The sequence below is a fragment of the Megascapheus bottae genome, chromosome 7 (assembly GCF_031878675.1).
Source record: "Megascapheus bottae isolate mThoBot1 chromosome 7, mThoBot2.hap1, whole genome shotgun sequence".
Classification (NCBI taxonomy): Eukaryota; Metazoa; Chordata; class Mammalia; order Rodentia; family Geomyidae; genus Megascapheus; species Megascapheus bottae.
The window spans coordinates 14915327-14932327 of record NC_143515.1 but is presented as its reverse complement, the minus strand read 5'-3'; positions in this window follow the sequence as shown (position 1 = coordinate 14932327).

Here is a 17001-nt window from a genome sequence, read left to right as displayed (position 1 = left end):
AGTTCTAAATATGGACCCTTCTGGATTTTCTGTGTGTACTCAAGCACATATCCTTGTTATTTATTTGAACCTTTCTGGGCCTAGTATGGGCGCTCCCGCGTGTCTGCAGTTGTAACAAGCCCTGGAAAAATATATTCCAGCTAAGTTGCCTTGCAAAAAGTTTTGTTTTGAACCTGGTTCTCACCTGCAAGAGTAAAATTGCCAAAGCTCTCTTGACACAAACTTCCGGAAAACGAACGGCCAATATTAATTTTGCCCGCTTTAAGATCTTTGAGTGTGAGTGTGTGTGAATGAGTGAGTGCACATGTTCAAGGTTCAATTGTCAGCATGCTGTATAAAACAATGGATTAAGTTATACTTGAAACACAAAGGCAATTGGGAAATCTAAGCTTAAAACTTCAAGAAAAAGTATTAGGTTTGAATGTTTTACAATGTCTCAAAGGATTATTCCATTGTGTTAGAGAAACCGGTAAAAAGTATTTTTCTAAAGATCCTGAAATCGGCATTTTAAAACTCTGGTATGCATACAGCTGTTTACATTGCAAACATTGAATCCTGTTTAGCACAGAGGTATTAGGGAATTAGGGATGTCTTACCTTTAAAGTTTGGAGATGTGTATTAGAGATTTAAATGTAAATTTGTTGGCTAATGTCAGAAACTTTGCCTCTCTGTCTTTTCTTGCAGACTGACACTGGAAATCTGATGATAAAATGTGGATAGTATAAATGTTTAAAGGTTTATCTCCTTATGATTTGGTTTCATACTACTTCGCAATTGGGTGGGAAAAAAAAAGGAAGGAAGGAAACTAAGTCCAGACTTACAGTTTTGGTGCACAGATGTTGGTAATTCTTGCATTAGGGAAAAACTGTTATTTGAGTTTAAACTGTTGATGGAGTTCTAGGCAGTAATAATCTAAAAACAAAACAAAACGCCTCTTCTAAAGGCAAAGGGGAGCCCTAGGGGCCTGGAGACAAAAGGAGTTCTTTGTGCCCTTAAAGGTTTTTCAACTGCAAAAAGGCTAAGGTGTTAATTGTTGAAGCCAGTATCAGTTGAAGTTTCTAAGAACACTGGAAATGGGTTTCTAAACAATATTTGAAAGTAAAGTTTGTCTTCAATGTTTGTTTAAAGAAAGAGAAAAAAGGAAAATTAGGACTAGCAAAATGATTGCTTAATTGCTATTAATTGCTTAATTGCTTAATTGCTCTTATAAGATACTTTATAGCAGTTTCCAGCTGGGCCATGGAGAAGGACGGCAATCCTTATTCAGATGTAACTTTGCCTCTTACCAGGTTCCAGGCAAAATCCTGCTTAGAGACTATTTCTGAGTTGACCACCTTGTTGCTTCTAATTGGAGTAAAGGGGCCTTTTATAGGACTCATTGATCTGAAAGCCACAGTTTAGAGCCAGCCCGGGCAAAGCAAAGTCCCTGTGAGATTGTGGTGTTTAATCGGGCAGCAGAGTGCTATTGAGGCAGAGTTGCTTTGGAGCTCGAAGCAGCAGAGTGAAAAGCTGGGGGACAGCACTCACGCACCAAGCTCGGGACTCACAGTGGCAGAGTGCAAGCCTTGAGCTGCAGAGCTGAGGAGCGGCACTCAGGCCCTGAGTTTGGAACTTAAAAGTGGCAGAGTGCTAGCCTTGAGCTGGAGAGCTGAGAGACAGTAGCCAGATCCTGAGTTCAAGTCCAGCAACCAACAAAGTGAAATGCAATGGGATGTTTATCCCGGTGTGAAGACACACTATTGGGAGGAAAGCAAGTAAGCCACTGCTTGGATGGCAGAGATGGTGTCAGATCCTAGAGTCACTTGTGCTTGGCCATTCAATATTAATCAGAGCCAGGACGTCATAGAGTAGTTTGTAAGCGTGCCTTACTAATGCCCACGCCTTTCATAACTGGGCAGGAACTTGTCAATCTTCTGTGATAGTGGGTACTTGAAAGTTCTAACTGAGCGAATTTTTTATTTGACGCCAGCCACAAATTCAGGAAAGTTTGTGGATCTGAGGCTTGTGTCTTTATTAATCTGTTTAGATCTGACAACTGAAGCATTGTTAAGGTTGCAGACAGTTGTTAAGGTTCCCCAGAAAATAATAAAAAAAAAAAACCTTTGCAAATGGGTGCTAAGTAGGCTACACTATTGTAGCCAAAGATGGCTTGTGCAATTGTTAAATGTTAAATATGAACTCTAGTTTGGAGCAAAGTATTGTTCCTGATATCTAATCCTTGCAACCCCTTGGTTAAACAGGTTAGGCTTTTTAAGGTCCCTGGTCAAGTACAGAGACAACGCCCGAGTCAGCTTGAAGAAGTCAGAGAAGCTCAATCTCCGCCCATCAATCCCCTTTAGATGAAGGGACCAGTCATTTTTGGAAAATGAGACAGGATAAATTAGACATATTGGAAAGAGTAGAAATGGCACTTGTGTTTCTTTTAAAATAAAAACGGGGGATATGTTGGGAGCCAGAGTGGAATCAAACTGTACTTTGATTTGCATCAGATAATTGCTTTGTTGTCTTACTGTTTTTTGGCCTCATCGATCTGAGATTTACCATATGAATGTAACTCCCAACAGTTCCCTGATTAACCATCTGGATGTAACACCTGGCAGTTCCCTGGTTTGAAGAAGGACTATAAGCCTTGAGTTGTAAATAAACGGGGCTGCAGTCTCTACCTGGGCTGCAGACTTCCCGGACCCCATGTGTTTGTCTCTCTTCTATTTTTTCCAGTCCCTGTCCCCTATTTCAGGAACCCCAATTTGCTGCCGGTAGGCCCCGGAAATCCAGTATAATGGAGAGTTTATTTTGACGTTGAACTTCTCAGGGCATTGTTTTATCTCCCAAGAACGTTTTTGTATAAGCAGTGTATTTTATACTTCCACATGCAACTTCAGTATATCTGCTTTCATTTCCTCCTAGTCTTTGATCCAGTAGAGTGTCCACACTGTACTTCCACCAACATTGCTCTATCTGCTAAGATTCGTTCTGTGTAAACGTGGTTTTTATTCTTCCACAAGCAACTTCAATGTATCTGCTGTTCCTCCTTGGAGTATTTCATCCAGTGTACTGGATACTGGTTTTGGTGTTGAATATCCTAGAGCATTGTTCCCTCTGATAAGAACATTTTCGTCTAAGCGGGTATGGTATTCTTCCACAAGCAACTTCAATGGATCTGCTTTTAATTCTTGGAGGATTTCATCCAGCGTACTGGATACTGGATTTTTGCGTTGAAATTCCCATGGCATTGTTTTATCTCCTAAGAACTGTTTTGTATAATCGGTGTATTTTATACTTCCTCATGCAACTTCAGTGTATCTGCTTTGTTTCATCCTAGTCTTTGATCCAGTACAATGGACACTGTGCTTCTACCGACTTTGCTGTATCTGTTAAGACTGGTTCTGTGGAAACGTGGTTTTTATTCTTCCACAAGCAAATTCAATGTATCTGCTTTTACTTCTTGGAGGATTTCCTACAGTGTAATGATACTGGATTTTGGTGTTGAATATCCTACAGCACTGCTCTGTCTGCTAAAAACTTTTTGACTAAGCGGGCTATTTTATTCTTCCTCATGCAACTTCAGTGACTCTGCTTTTATTTCATCCTAGTCTTTGATCCAGTACAACAGAGACTTACCATATGAAAGTAACCCCCAACAGTTCCCTGATTATCCATCTGGATGTAACACCTGGCAGTTCCCTGATCTGAAGAAGGAATATAAGCCTGGAGCCGCAAATAAACGGGGCTGCAGTCTTTACCTGGCCTGCAGACCTCCCAGACCCCATGTGTTTGTCTCTCTTCTATTTTTTCAGTCCCTGTCCCCTATTTCAGGAACCCCAATTTGCTGCCGGTAGGCCCCGGCAAGTGGCGCCCGAACAGGGACCCTGAAAATCTGGGACAAAGGTGGAGGACCCCGCTGTGGTGAGTGATGCGTCATAGGACTATTAAGACAGTGAGAGAGTGGGAGAATGTCTAGTCGGGAGTAAAAAATTATGAGTGAAGATGTCCACAGGCTAGATGTGCCGGTCCTAAGGAACTTACTTGAAGCGGAACGCGGGTGGAACAAGGGCAGCTTGAGAGCTTCCTACAGTTTGTCGAGGAGGCGTGCCCGCGGTTTCCAGAGGAGGGAACCCTAAATTTAGAAACCTGGCTGAGGATAGGGAAAGGAATTCAAGGTTATTATAGTGTATATGGCCCTGAAAAGACCCCAGCAGAGGCTATTTCTTTATGGAATTTAGTAAATGAATGTTTAGGTCTTCGACATGAGAATGCCGAACTTAATCTTGAATTAAAGAACCCTTCCGAGAAACCTGAGGCTGAGGCTTATGCCCCAGCCCGGGAGAGTTTAAATGAGATTTGGAGAAGGGAACAGCCAGTAGATATTGAGTATAAGAATTCAGGTTTGGATAACGGGAAGGAAAGATAGGATGAGGACCGGCTGGCTTCGGTGGAGGAGAAGTTAAGAGAAGTCCTCCATCTACTATCTAAGACGGGGATAGAGCAGAGATCCCTCCTCCCCAGAAGGAATTCAGGTTTGGATAACAGGAAGGAAAGATATGATGAGGACCGGCTGGCTACGGTGGAGGAGCAGTTAAGAGAAATCCTCCGTCTACTATCTAAGACAGGGATAGAGCAGAGATTCCCCCCCCCCCCAGAAGTAGGAAATCGATATGACCCCCCGGCCACTATCTTGGCAGAATCTAATCCTTACCCCCTATTCCCAGTGCCTTCGGCTGCAGCCTTGCAGCCCCAATCCCCTTCTCAACCCTTATGTGTGTCTAAAGGTCCTAGCAACAAGTGCCTCCTAACAGGCACTACAACGAGGCAAAGTACATCGCAACTAAACCTGGCTCAGGCTGCTAAGAGGCATGTAATAGCGATCGCACCGGGACAGAGAATAGCACAGCTAGTGCTTGTGTCTTTACTTCCCGTGGGGACTGCTAATTCCTCTGCCCCAGGTGGACAGAGAGGATTTGGATCCTCTGATATGTATTGGGTACAAAGCATAAATAAAACAAGAGAGGCCTGAGATGACTCTATTTATACAAGAAAAGCCCTTTAAAGGAATATTACACATAGGAGCAGATGTGTCTGTGATATCTAAAGAGCATTGGCCAGCCCAATGGCCCCTAACAACCTCTATGACTTCCCTACGAGGGATTGGGAGTGCAGCTGACCCACAGCAGAGCAGTGCGATCCTTGCTTGGAGAGACGAGGAAGGGCACTCTGGTCATTTTCAGCCATTTGTCCTGGATCATTTGCCAATTAATTTATGGAAAAATGGCAGTGTATATGTTTAGTCCTAGTGCTGCAGTTACTAAGCAGCTGCTTGATCAAGGCCTCTTCCCCTCTGGGGCACTGTGCTGAGCAGCTCAGGGCGGGCCAGGGACACTCCAACCCCAGTCTCACCCACCGAGACAAGGATTAGGGTAAAAAATCATTGCAGCTCAGCAGCTGGCACAGAAACAGCTGTATTTGGGGCGTGTAACCCCTTCTAACTCTCCATGGAATTCTCCCATTTTTGTTAGAAAGAAAAAAAATCAGGTAAATAGAGGCTGTTACAAGATCTAAAAAAGTAAATGCAACTTTGGAACTGAGGGGGACAATACAGCCCGGCTTGCCTTCACCCATGGCAATGCCAAAGGATACTTATAAAATTATTATAGATTTGAAAGTTTGCTTCTATACTATACCCCTGGTGCCTCAAGACTGTAAGCGTTTTGCCTTCAGCGTCCCCTCTGTTAATTTTAAAGAACCCATTATATGGTATCCTTGGCTTGTGCTTCCACAGGGCATGGCAAATAGCCCAGCTTTATGTCAAAGTTTTGGAGCTAGAGCCATTATTCCACCCGCGAAAAATTTTCTTCTGTTTATATTGTTCATTATATGGATGATGTTTTGTTGGCTTGTTCTGACCCTACTGTCGTACGACAAGCCTTTCGACAACTACAGCAAAATCTGAGCCTCTTTGGCCTCATCATAGCAGCTGAAAAGGTTGAGGAACACACCCCATTTACATATTTGGCCATTCAGTACTTTAAAAGATGAATATAATTAATCATTCTTTGTTGGTTTCAAATTTTTAAAATTTGGACTTAAATAATTTATCCGCTGCTCTGCGATTCTGGGACAAAAGAGAGCAGCGTGCTTTTGCCTTAGTAAAGTGGAAGGATCCTCTAACTGGTGCTTGGCAAGGACCTGATCCCCTTCTAACATGGGGTCGAGGGCATATATGTGTTTTTCACAAGGAGAAAATGATGCACGCTGGCTGCCTGAACGCTTTGTTCGGATTGTGGAGACTGACAGTGGCCATCCAAGCAGCGACTCACTGGGCCTACAGCCCCAACCCTCCAGTGGTGCATCCTGCGACGTGGGAAGGACCTGAGTTATTTGTGCATGTTGATGGGACTGCTCCTGATCCATTTGTTCAACACATTCATAGGATCCCCCGGTGTGTCAATCACCAATATTCCTGGAATTTCCCCACAGCTACTAGGCTGGTCAGGAGCCAGTTCTACCCAGGTCCTCCTATCAAAAGAACTTTATGAGCTGTTTCTCCTCTTGCTATTATGCTATTATGTCGGGACCTTTTCACATATTCATTAAGTCTACACAATTTAATGTAACACGTGACAATTGTTCTTTTACAAATTGTATGCTATCGAGAGAACAGATTATTCTTGTTAGTTTGTTTTTACCATCCCTCTGCTTAACAACCTTGTTTTGTGAAAGATGCCCAGGTGAAAAGCAGAGGCCTCCGGAGGTAAGTAGAAATCGGCCGACCCCTGCATGTCTGTGTTTTGTTTTGTTTTATTTTTTTAAAGGTGCACCGTGGGCCTAAAACAGAGGCCTGCGTGGTCAAGGGACGCCTTGACCCCCCCTTCTGAGTCTCTTGTTGCTAACAGGGCATGCCTGAGAGTCCCACCAGCAAGACGTGTCTGAATCAAAAAATAGTTGTTTAGTGAATACATTCATCTAGATTCATGTTCTTGTGTTAAGTGTATCTGTTGGAGTCCAATTTTCTTGTTATATGTCAATGTCTGATTTTGTTTCAGAGCCTTTTGTAGGTGTAGTTAGGATGGCCTCCGTCTGTCAGCTACCAGGGAATGGAAATCTTTCCGTCACTCTGGTAGTTTAAGGCCAGGCATGCCATCAGAAGTTTGGAAGTTACTTAAACGTCTCTGTTTCTCTGTCTTGTTCGTGTTACCTATTTTTCCTCGTCCAGTTTTGTCTTAAAATTAGTACCAGTTCTAAATATGGACCCTTCTGGATTTTCTGTGTGTACTCAAGCACATATCCTTGTTATTTATTTGAACCTTTCTGGGCCTAGTATGGGCGCTCCCGCGTGTCTGCAGTTGTAACAAGCCCTGGAAAAATATATTCCAGCTAAGTTGCCTTGCAAAAAGTTTTGTTTTGAACCTGGTTCTCACCTGCAAGAGTAAAATTGCCAAAGCTCTCTTGACACAAACTTCCGGAAAACGAACGGCCAATATTAATTTTGCCCGCTTTAAGATCTTTGAGTGTGAGTGTGTGTGAATGAGTGAGTGCACATGTTCAAGGTTCAATTGTCAGCATGCTGTATAAAACAATGGATTAAGTTATACTTGAAACACAAAGGCAATTGGGAAATCTAAGCTTAAAACTTCAAGAAAAAGTATTAGGTTTGAATGTTTTACAATGTCTCAAAGGATTATTCCATTGTGTTAGAGAAACCGGTAAAAAGTATTTTTCTAAAGATCCTGAAATCGGCATTTTAAAACTCTGGTATGCATACAGCTGTTTACATTGCAAACATTGAATCCTGTTTAGCACAGAGGTATTAGGGAATTAGGGATGTCTTACCTTTAAAGTTTGGAGATGTGTATTAGAGATTTAAATGTAAATTTGTTGGCTAATGTCAGAAATTTTGCCTCTCTGTCTTCTCTTGCAGACTGACACTGGAAATCTGATGATAAAATGTGGATAGTATAAATGTTTAAAGGTTTATCTCCTTATGATTTGGTTTCATACTACTTCGCAATTGGGTGGGAAAAAAAAGGAAGGAAGGAAACTAAGTCCAGACTTACAGTTTTGGTGCACAGATGTTGGTAATTCTTGCATTAGGGAAAAACTGTTATTTGAGTTTAAACTGTTGATGGAGTTCTAGGCAGTAATAATCTAAAAACAAAACAAAACGCCTCTTCTAAAGGCAAAGGGGAGCCCTAGGGGCCTGGAGACAAAAGGAGTTCTTTGTGCCCTTAATGGTTTTTCAACTGCAAAAAGGCTAAGGTGTTAATTGTTGAAGTTATCAGTTGAAGTTTCTAAGAACACTGGAAATGGGTTTCTAAACAATATTTGAAAGTAAAGTTTGTCTTAAATGTTTGTTTAAAGAAAGAGAAAAAAGGAAAATTAGGACTAGCAAAATGATTGCTTAATTGCTCTTAATTGCTTAATTGCTTAATTGCTCTTATAAGATACTTTATAGCAGTTTCCAGCTGGGCCATGGAGAAAGACGGCAATCCTTATTCAGATGTAACTTTGCCTCTTACCAGGTTCCAGGCAAAATCATGCTTAGAGACTATTTCTGAGTTGACCACCTTGTTGCTTCTAATTGGAGGAAAGGGGCCTTTTATAGGACTCATTGATCTGAAAGCCACAGTTTAGAGCCAGCCCGGGCAAAGCAAAGTCCCTGTGAGATTGTGGTGTTTAATCGGGCAGCAGAGTGCTATTGAGGCAGAGTTGCTTTGGAGCTCGAAGCAGCAGAGTGAAAAGCTGGGGGACAGCACTCACGCACCAAGCTCGGGACTCACAGTGGCAGAGTGCAAGCCTTGAGCTGCAGAGCTGAGGAGCGGCACTCAGGCCCTGAGTTTGGAAATTAAAAGTGGCAGAGTGCTAGCCTTGAGCTGGAGAGCTGAGAGACAGTAGCCAGATCCTGAGTTCAAGTCCAGCAACCAACAAAGTGAAATGCAATGGGATGTTTATCCCGGTGTGAAGACACACTATTGGGAGGAAAGCAAGTAAGCCACTGCTTGGATGGCAGAGATGGTGTCAGATCCTAGAGTCACTTGTGCTTGGCCATTCAATATTAATCAGAGCCAGGAGGTCATAGAGTAGTTTGTAAGCGTGCCTTACTAATGCCCACGCCTTTCATAACTGGGCAGGAACTTGTCAATCTTCTGTGATAGTGGGTACTTGAAAGTTCTAACTGAGCGAATTTTTTATTTGACGCCAGCCACAAATTCAGGAAAGTTTGTGGATCTGAGGCTTGTGTCTTTATTAATCTGTTTAGATCTGACAACTGAAGCATTGTTAAGGTTGCAGACAATTGTTAAGGTTCCCCAGAAAATAATAAAAAAAAAAAACCTTTGCAAATGGGTGCTAAGTAGGCTACACTATTGTAGCCAAAGATGGCTTGTGCAATTGTTAAATGTTAAATATGAACTCTAGTTTGGAGCAAAGTATTGTTCCTGATATCTAATCCTTGCAACCCCTTGGTTAAACAGGTTAGGCTTTTTAAGGTCCCTGGTCAAGTACAGAGACAACGCCGGAGTCAGCTTGAAGAAGTCAGAGAAGCTGAATCTCCGCCCATCAATCCCCTTTAGATGAAGGGACCAGTCATTTTTGGAAAATGAGACAGGATAAATTAGACATATTGGAAAGAGTAGAAATGGCACTTGTGTTTCTTTTAAAATAAAAACGGGGGATATGTTGGGAGCCAGAGTGGAATCAAACTGTACTTTGATTTGCATCAGATAATTGCTTTGTTGTCTTACTGTTTTTTGGCCTCATCGATCTGAGATTTACCATATGAATGTAACTCCCAACAGTTCCCTGATTAACCATCTGGATGTAACACCTGGCAGTTCCCTGGTTTGAAGAAGGACTATAAGCCTTGAGTTGTAAATAAACGGGGCTGCAGTCTCTACCTGGGCTGCAGACTTCCCGGACCCCATGTGTTTGTCTCTCTTCTATTTTTTCCAGTCCCTGTCCCCTATTTCAGGAACCCCAATTTGCTGCCGGTAGGCCCCGGAAATCCAGTATAATGGAGAGTTTATTTTGACGTTGAACTTCTCAGGGCATTGTTTTATCTCCCAAGAACGTTTTTGTATAAGCAGTGTATTTTATACTTCCACATGCAACTTCAGTATATCTGCTTTCATTTCCTCCTAGTCTTTGATCCAGTAGAGTGTCCACACTGTACTTCCACCAACATTGCTCTATCTGCTAAGATTCGTTCTGTGTAAACGTGGTTTTTATTCTTCCACAAGCAACTTCAATGTATCTGCTGTTCCTACTTGGAGTATTTCATCCAGTGTACTGGATACTGGTTTTGGTGTTGAATATCCTAGAGCATTGTTCCCTCTGATAAGAACATTTTCGTCTAAGCGGGTATGGTATTCTTCCACAAGCAACTTCAATGGATCTGCTTTTAATTCTTGGAGGATTTCATCCAGCGTACTGGATACTGGATTTTTGCGTTGAAGTTCCCACGGCATTGTTTTATCTCCTAAGAACTGTTTTGTATAATCGGTGTATTTTATACTTCCTCATGCAACTTCAGTGTATCTGCTTTGTTTCATCCTAGTCTTTGATCCAGTACAATGGACACTGTGCTTCTACCGACTTTGCTGTATCTGTTAAGACTGGTTCTGTGGAAACGTGGTTTTTATTCTTCCACAAGCAAATTCAATGTATCTGCTTTTACTTCTTGGAGGATTTCCTACAGTGTAATGATACTGGATTTTGGTGTTGAACATCCTACAGCACTGCTCTGTCTGCTAAAAACTTTTTGACTAAGCGGGCTATTTTATTCTTCCTCATGCAACTTCAGTGACTCTGCTTTTATTTCATCCTAGTCTTTGATCCAGTACAACAGAGACTTACCATATGAAAGTAACCCCCAACAGTTCCCTGATTATCCATCTGGATGTAACACCTGGCAGTTCCCTGATCTGAAGAAGGAATATAAGCCTGGAGCCGCAAATAAACGGGGCTGCAGTCTTTACCTGGCCTGCAGAATTCCCAGACCCCATGTGTTTGTCTCTCTTCTATTTTTTCAGTCCCTGTCCCCTATTTCAGGAACCCCAATTTGCTGCCGGTAGGCCCCGGCAAGTGGCGCCCGAACAGGGACCCTGAAAATCTGGGACAAAGTTGGAGGACCCCGCTGTGGTGAGAGATGCGTCATAGGACTATTAAGACAGTGAGAGAGTGGGAGAATGTCTAGTCGGGAGTAAAAAATTATGAGGGAAGATGTCCACAGGCTAGATGTGCCGGTCCTAAGGAACTTACTTGAAGCGGAACGGGGGTGGAACAAGGGCAGCTTGAGAGCTTCCTACAGTTTGTCGAGGAGGCGTGCCCGCGGTTTCCAGAGGAGGGAACCCTAAATTTAGAAACCTGGCTGAGGATAGGGAAAGGAATTCAAGGTTATTACAGTGTATATGGCCCTGAAAAGACCCCAGCAGAGGCAATTTCTTTATGGAATTTAGTAAATGAATGTTTAGGTCTTCGACATGAGAATGCCGAACTTAATCTTGAATTAAAGAACCCTTCCGAGAAACCTGAGGCTGAGGCTTATGCCCCAGCCCGGGAGAGTTTAAATGAGATTTGGAGAAGGAAACAGCCAGTAGATATTGAGTATAAGAATTCAGGTTTGGATAACGGAAAGGAAAGATAGGATGAGGACCGGCTGGCTTCGGTGGAGGAGAAGTTAAGAGAAGTCCTCCATCTACTATCTAAGACGGGGATAGTGCAGAGATCCCTCCTCCCCAGAAGGAATTCAGGTTTGGATAACAGGAAGGAAAGATATGATGAGGACCGGCTGGCTACGGTGGAGGAGCAGTTAAGAGAAATCCTCCGTCTACTATCTAAGACAGGGATAGAGCAGAGATTTCCCCCCCCCCCAGAAGTAGGAATTCGATATGACCCCCCGGCCACTATCTTGGCCGAATCTAATACTTACCCCCTATTCCCAGTGCCTTCGGCTGCAGCCTTGCAGCCCCAATCCCCTTCTCAACCTTTATGTGTGTCTAAAGGTCCTAGCAACAAGTGCCTCCTAACAGGCACTACAACGCGGCAAAGTACATCGCAACTAAACCTGGCTCAGGCTGCTAAGAGGCATGTAATAGCGATTGCACCGGGACAGAGAATAGCACAGCTAGTGCTTGTGTCTTTACTTCCCGTGGGGACTGCTAATTCCTCTGCCCCAGGTGGACAGAGAGGATTTGGATCCTCTGATATGTATTGGGTACAAAGCATAAATAAAACAAGAGAGGCCTGAGATGACTCTATTTATACAAGAAAAGCCCTTTAAAGGAATATTACACACAGGAGCAGATGTGTCTGTGATATCTAAAGAGCATTGGCCAGCCCAATGGCCCCTAACAACCTCTATGACTTCCCTACGAGGGATTGGGAGTGCAGCTGACCCACAGCAGAGCAGTGCGATCCTTGCTTGGAGAGACGAGGAAGGGCACTCTGGTCATTTTCAGCCATTTGTCCTGGATCATTTGCCAATTAATTTATGGAAAAATGGCAGTGTATATGTTTAGTCCTAGTGCTGCAGTTACTAAGCAGCTGCTTGATCAAGGCCTCTTCCCCTCTGCGGGACTGTGCTGAGCAGCTCAGGGCGGGCCAGGGACACTCCAACCCCAGTCTCACCCACCGAGACAAGGATTAGGGTAAAAAATCATTGCAGCTCAGCAGCTGGCACAGAAACAGCTGGATTTGGGGCGTGTAACCCCTTCTAACTCTCCATGGAATTCTCCAATTTTTGTTAGAAAGAAAAAAAATCAGCTAAATAGAGGCTGTTACAAGATCTAAAAAAGTAAATGCAACTTTGGAACTGAGGGGGACAATACAGCCCGGCTTGCCTTCACCCATGGCAATGCCAAAGGATACTTATAAAATTATTATAGATTTGAAAGTTTGCTTCTATACTATACCCCTGGTGCCTCAAGACTGTAAGCGTTTTGCCTTCAGCGTCCCCTCTGTTAATTTTAAAGAACCCATTATATGGTATCCTTGGCTTGTGCTTCCACAGGGCATGGCAAATAGCCCAGCTTTATGTCAAAGTTTTGGAGCTAGATCCATTATTCCACCCGCGAAAAATTTTCTTCTGTTTATATTGTTCATTATATGGATGATGTTTTGTTGGCTTGTTCTGACCCTACTGTCGTACGACAAGCCTTTCGACAACTACAGCAAAATCTGAGCCTCTTTGGCCTCATCATAGCAGCTGAAAAGGTTGAGGAACACACCCCATTTACATATTTGGCCATTCAGTACTTTAAAAGGTAAATATATTTAACCATGCTTAGTTGGATTTAAATTTTTAAAATTTGGACTTAAATAATTTATCCGCTGCTCTGCGATTCTGGGACAAAAGAGAGCAGCGTGCTTTTGCCTTAGTAAAGTGGAAGGATCCTCTAACTGGTGCTTGGCAAGGACCCGATCCCGTTCTAACATGGGGTCGAGGGCATATATGTGTTTTTCACAAGGAGAAAATGATGCACGCTGGCTGCCTGAACGCTTTGTTCGGATTGTGGAGACTGACAGTGGCCATCCAAGCAGCGACTCACTGGGCCTACAGCCCCAACCCTCCAGTGGTGCATCCTGCGACGTGGGAAGGACCTGAGTTATTTGTGCATGTTGATGGGACTGCTCCTGATCCATTTGTTCAACACATTCATAGGATCCCCCGGTGTGTCAATCACCAATATTCCTGGAATTTCCTCACAGCTACTAGGCTGGTCAGGAGCCAGTTCTACCCAGGTCCTCCTATCAAAAGAACTTTATGAGCTGTTTCTCCTCTTGCTATTATGCTATTATGTCGGGACCTTTTCACATATTCATTAAGTCTACACAATTTAATATAACACGTGACAATTGTTCTTTTACAAATTGTATGCTATCGAGAGAACAGATTATTCTTGTTAGTTTGTTTTTACCATCCCTCTGCTTAACAACCCTGTTTTGTGAAAGATGCCCAGGTGAAAAGCAGAGGCCTCCGGAGGTAAGTAGAAATCGGCCGACCCCCTGCATGTCTGTGTTTTGTTTTGTTTTATTTTTTTTAAAGGTGCACCCTGGGCCTAAAACAGAGGCCTGCGTGGTCAAGGGACGCCTTGACCCCCCCTTCTGAGTCTCTTGTTGCTAACAGGGCATGCCTGAGAGTCCCACCAGCAAGACGTGTCTGAATCAAAAAAGAGTTGTTTAGTGAATACATTCATCTAGATTCATGTTCTTGTGTTAAGTGTATCTGTTGGAGTCCAATTTTCTTGTTATATGTCAATGTCTGATTTTGTTTCAGAGACTTTTGTAGGTGTAGTTAGGATGGCCTCCGTCTGTCAGCTACCAGGGAATGGAAATCTTTCCGTCACTCTGGTAGTTTAAGGCCAGGCATGCCATCAGAAGTTTGGAAGTTACTTAAACCTCTCTGTTTCTCTGTCTTGTTCGTGTTACCTATTTTTCCTCGTCCAGTTTTGTCTTAAAATTAGTACCAGTTCTAAATATGGACCCTTCTGGATTTTCTGTGTGTACTCAAGCACACATCCTTGTTATTTATTTGAACCTTTCTGGGCCTAGTATGGGCGCTCCCGCGTGTCTGCAGTTGTAACAAGCCCTGGAAAAATATATTCCAGCTAAGTTGCCTTGCAAAAAGTTTTGTTTTGAACCTGGTTCTCACCTGCAAGAGTAAAATTGCCAAAGCTCTCTTGACACAAACTTCCGGAAAACGAACGGCCGATATTAATTTTGCCCGCTTTAAGATCTTTGAGTGTGAGTGTGTGTGAATGAGTGAGTGCACATGTTCAAGGTTCAATTGTCAGCATGCTGTATAAAACAATGGATTAAGTTGTACTTGAAACACAAAGGCAATTGGGAAATCTAAGCTTAAAACTTCAAGAAAAAGTATTAGGTTTGAATGTTTTACAATGTCTCAAAGGATTATTCCATTGTGTTAAAGAGAAACCGGTAAAAAGTATTTTTCTAAAGATCCTGAAATCGGCATTTTAAAACTCTGGTATGCATACAGCTGTTTACATTGCAAACATTGAATCCTGTTTAGCACAGAGGTATTAGGGAATTAGGGATGTCTTACCTTTAAAGTTTGGAGACGTGTATTAGAGATTTAAATGTAAATTTGTTGGCTAATGTCAGAAACTTTGCCTCTCTGTCTTTTCTTGCAGACTGACACTGGAAATCTGATGATAAAATGTGGATAGTATAAATGTTTAAAGGTTTATCTCCTTATGATTTGGTTTCATACTACTTCGCAATTGGGTGGGAAAAAAAAGGAAGGAAGGAAACTAAGTCCAGACTTACAGTTTTGGTGCACAGATGTTGGTAATTCTTGCATTAGGGAAAAACTGTTATTTGAGTTTAAACTGTTGATGGAGTTCTAGGCAGTAATAATCTAAAAACAAAACAAAACGCCTCTTCTAAAGTCAAAGGGGAGCCCTAGGGGCCTGGAGACAAAAGGAGTTCTTTGTGCCCTTAAAGGTTTTTCAACTGCAAAAAGGCTAAGGTGTTAATTGTTGAAGCCAGTATCAGTTGAAGTTTCTAAGAACACTGGAAATGGGTTTCCAAACAATATTTGAAAGTAAAGTTTGTCTTAAATGTTTGTTTAAAGAAAGAGAAAAAAGGAAAATTAGGACTAGCAAAATGATTGCTTAATTGCTCTTAATTGCTTAATTGCTTAATTGCTCTTATAAGATACTTTATAGCAGTTTCCAGCTGGGCCATGGAGAAGGACGGCAATCCTTATTCAGATGTAACTTTGCCTCTTACCAGGTTCCAGGCAAAATCCTGCTTAGAGACTATTTCTGAGTTGACCACCTTGTTGCTTCTAATTGGAGTAAAGGGGCCTTTTATAGGACTCACTGATCTGAAAGCCACAGTTTAGAGCCAGCCCGGGCAAAGCAAAGTCCCTGTGAGATTGTGGTGTTTAATCGGGCAGCAGAGTGCTATTGAGGCAGAGTTGCTTTGGAGCTCGAAGCAGCAGAGTGAAAAGCTGGGGGACAGCACTCACGCACCAAGCTCGGGACTCACAGTGGCAGAGTGCAAGCCTTGAGCTGCAGAGCTGAGGAGCGGCACTCAGGCCCTGAGTTTGGGACTTAAAAGTGGCAGAGTGCTAGCCTTGAGCTGGAGAGCTGAGAGACAGTAGCCAGATCCTGAGTTCAAGTCCAGCAACCAACAAAGTGAAATGCAATGGGATGTTTATCCCGGTGTGAAGACACACTATTGGGAGGAAAGCAAGTAAGCCACTGCTTGGATGGCAGAGATGGTGTCAGATCCTAGAGTCACTTGTGCTTGGCCATTCAATATTAATCAGAGCCAGGAGGTCATAGAGTAGTTTGTAAGCGTGCCTTACTAATGCCCATGCCTTTCATAACTGGGCAGGAACTTGTCAATCTTCTGTGATAGTGGGTACTTGAAAGTTCTAACTGAGCAAATTTTATTTGACGCCAGCCACAAATTCAGGAAAGTTTGTGGATCTGAGGCTTGTGTCTTTATTAATCTGTTTAGATCTGACAACTGAAGCATTGTTAAGGTTGCAGACAATTGTTAAGGTTCCCCAGAAAATCAAAAAAAAAAAAACAAAACCTTTGCAAATGGGTGCTAAGTAGGCTACACTATTGTAGCCAAAGATGGCTTGTGCAACTGTTAAATGTTAAATATGATCTCTAGTTTGGAGCAAAGTATTGTTCCTGATATCTAATCCTTGCAACCCCTTGGTTAAACAGGTTAGGCTTTTTAAGGTCCCTGGTCAAGTACAGAGACAACGCCCGAGTCAGCTTGAAGAAGTCAGAGAAGCTCAATCTCCGCCCATCAATCCCCTTTAGATGAAGGGACCAGTCATTTTTGGAAAGTGAGACAGGATAAATTAGACATATTGGAAAGAGTAGAAATGGCACTTGTGTTTCTTTTAAAATAAAAACGGGGGATATGTTGGGAGCCAGAGTGGAATCAAACTGTACTTTGATTTGCATCAGATAATTGCTTTGTTGTCTTACTGTGTTTTGGCCTCATCGATCTGAGATT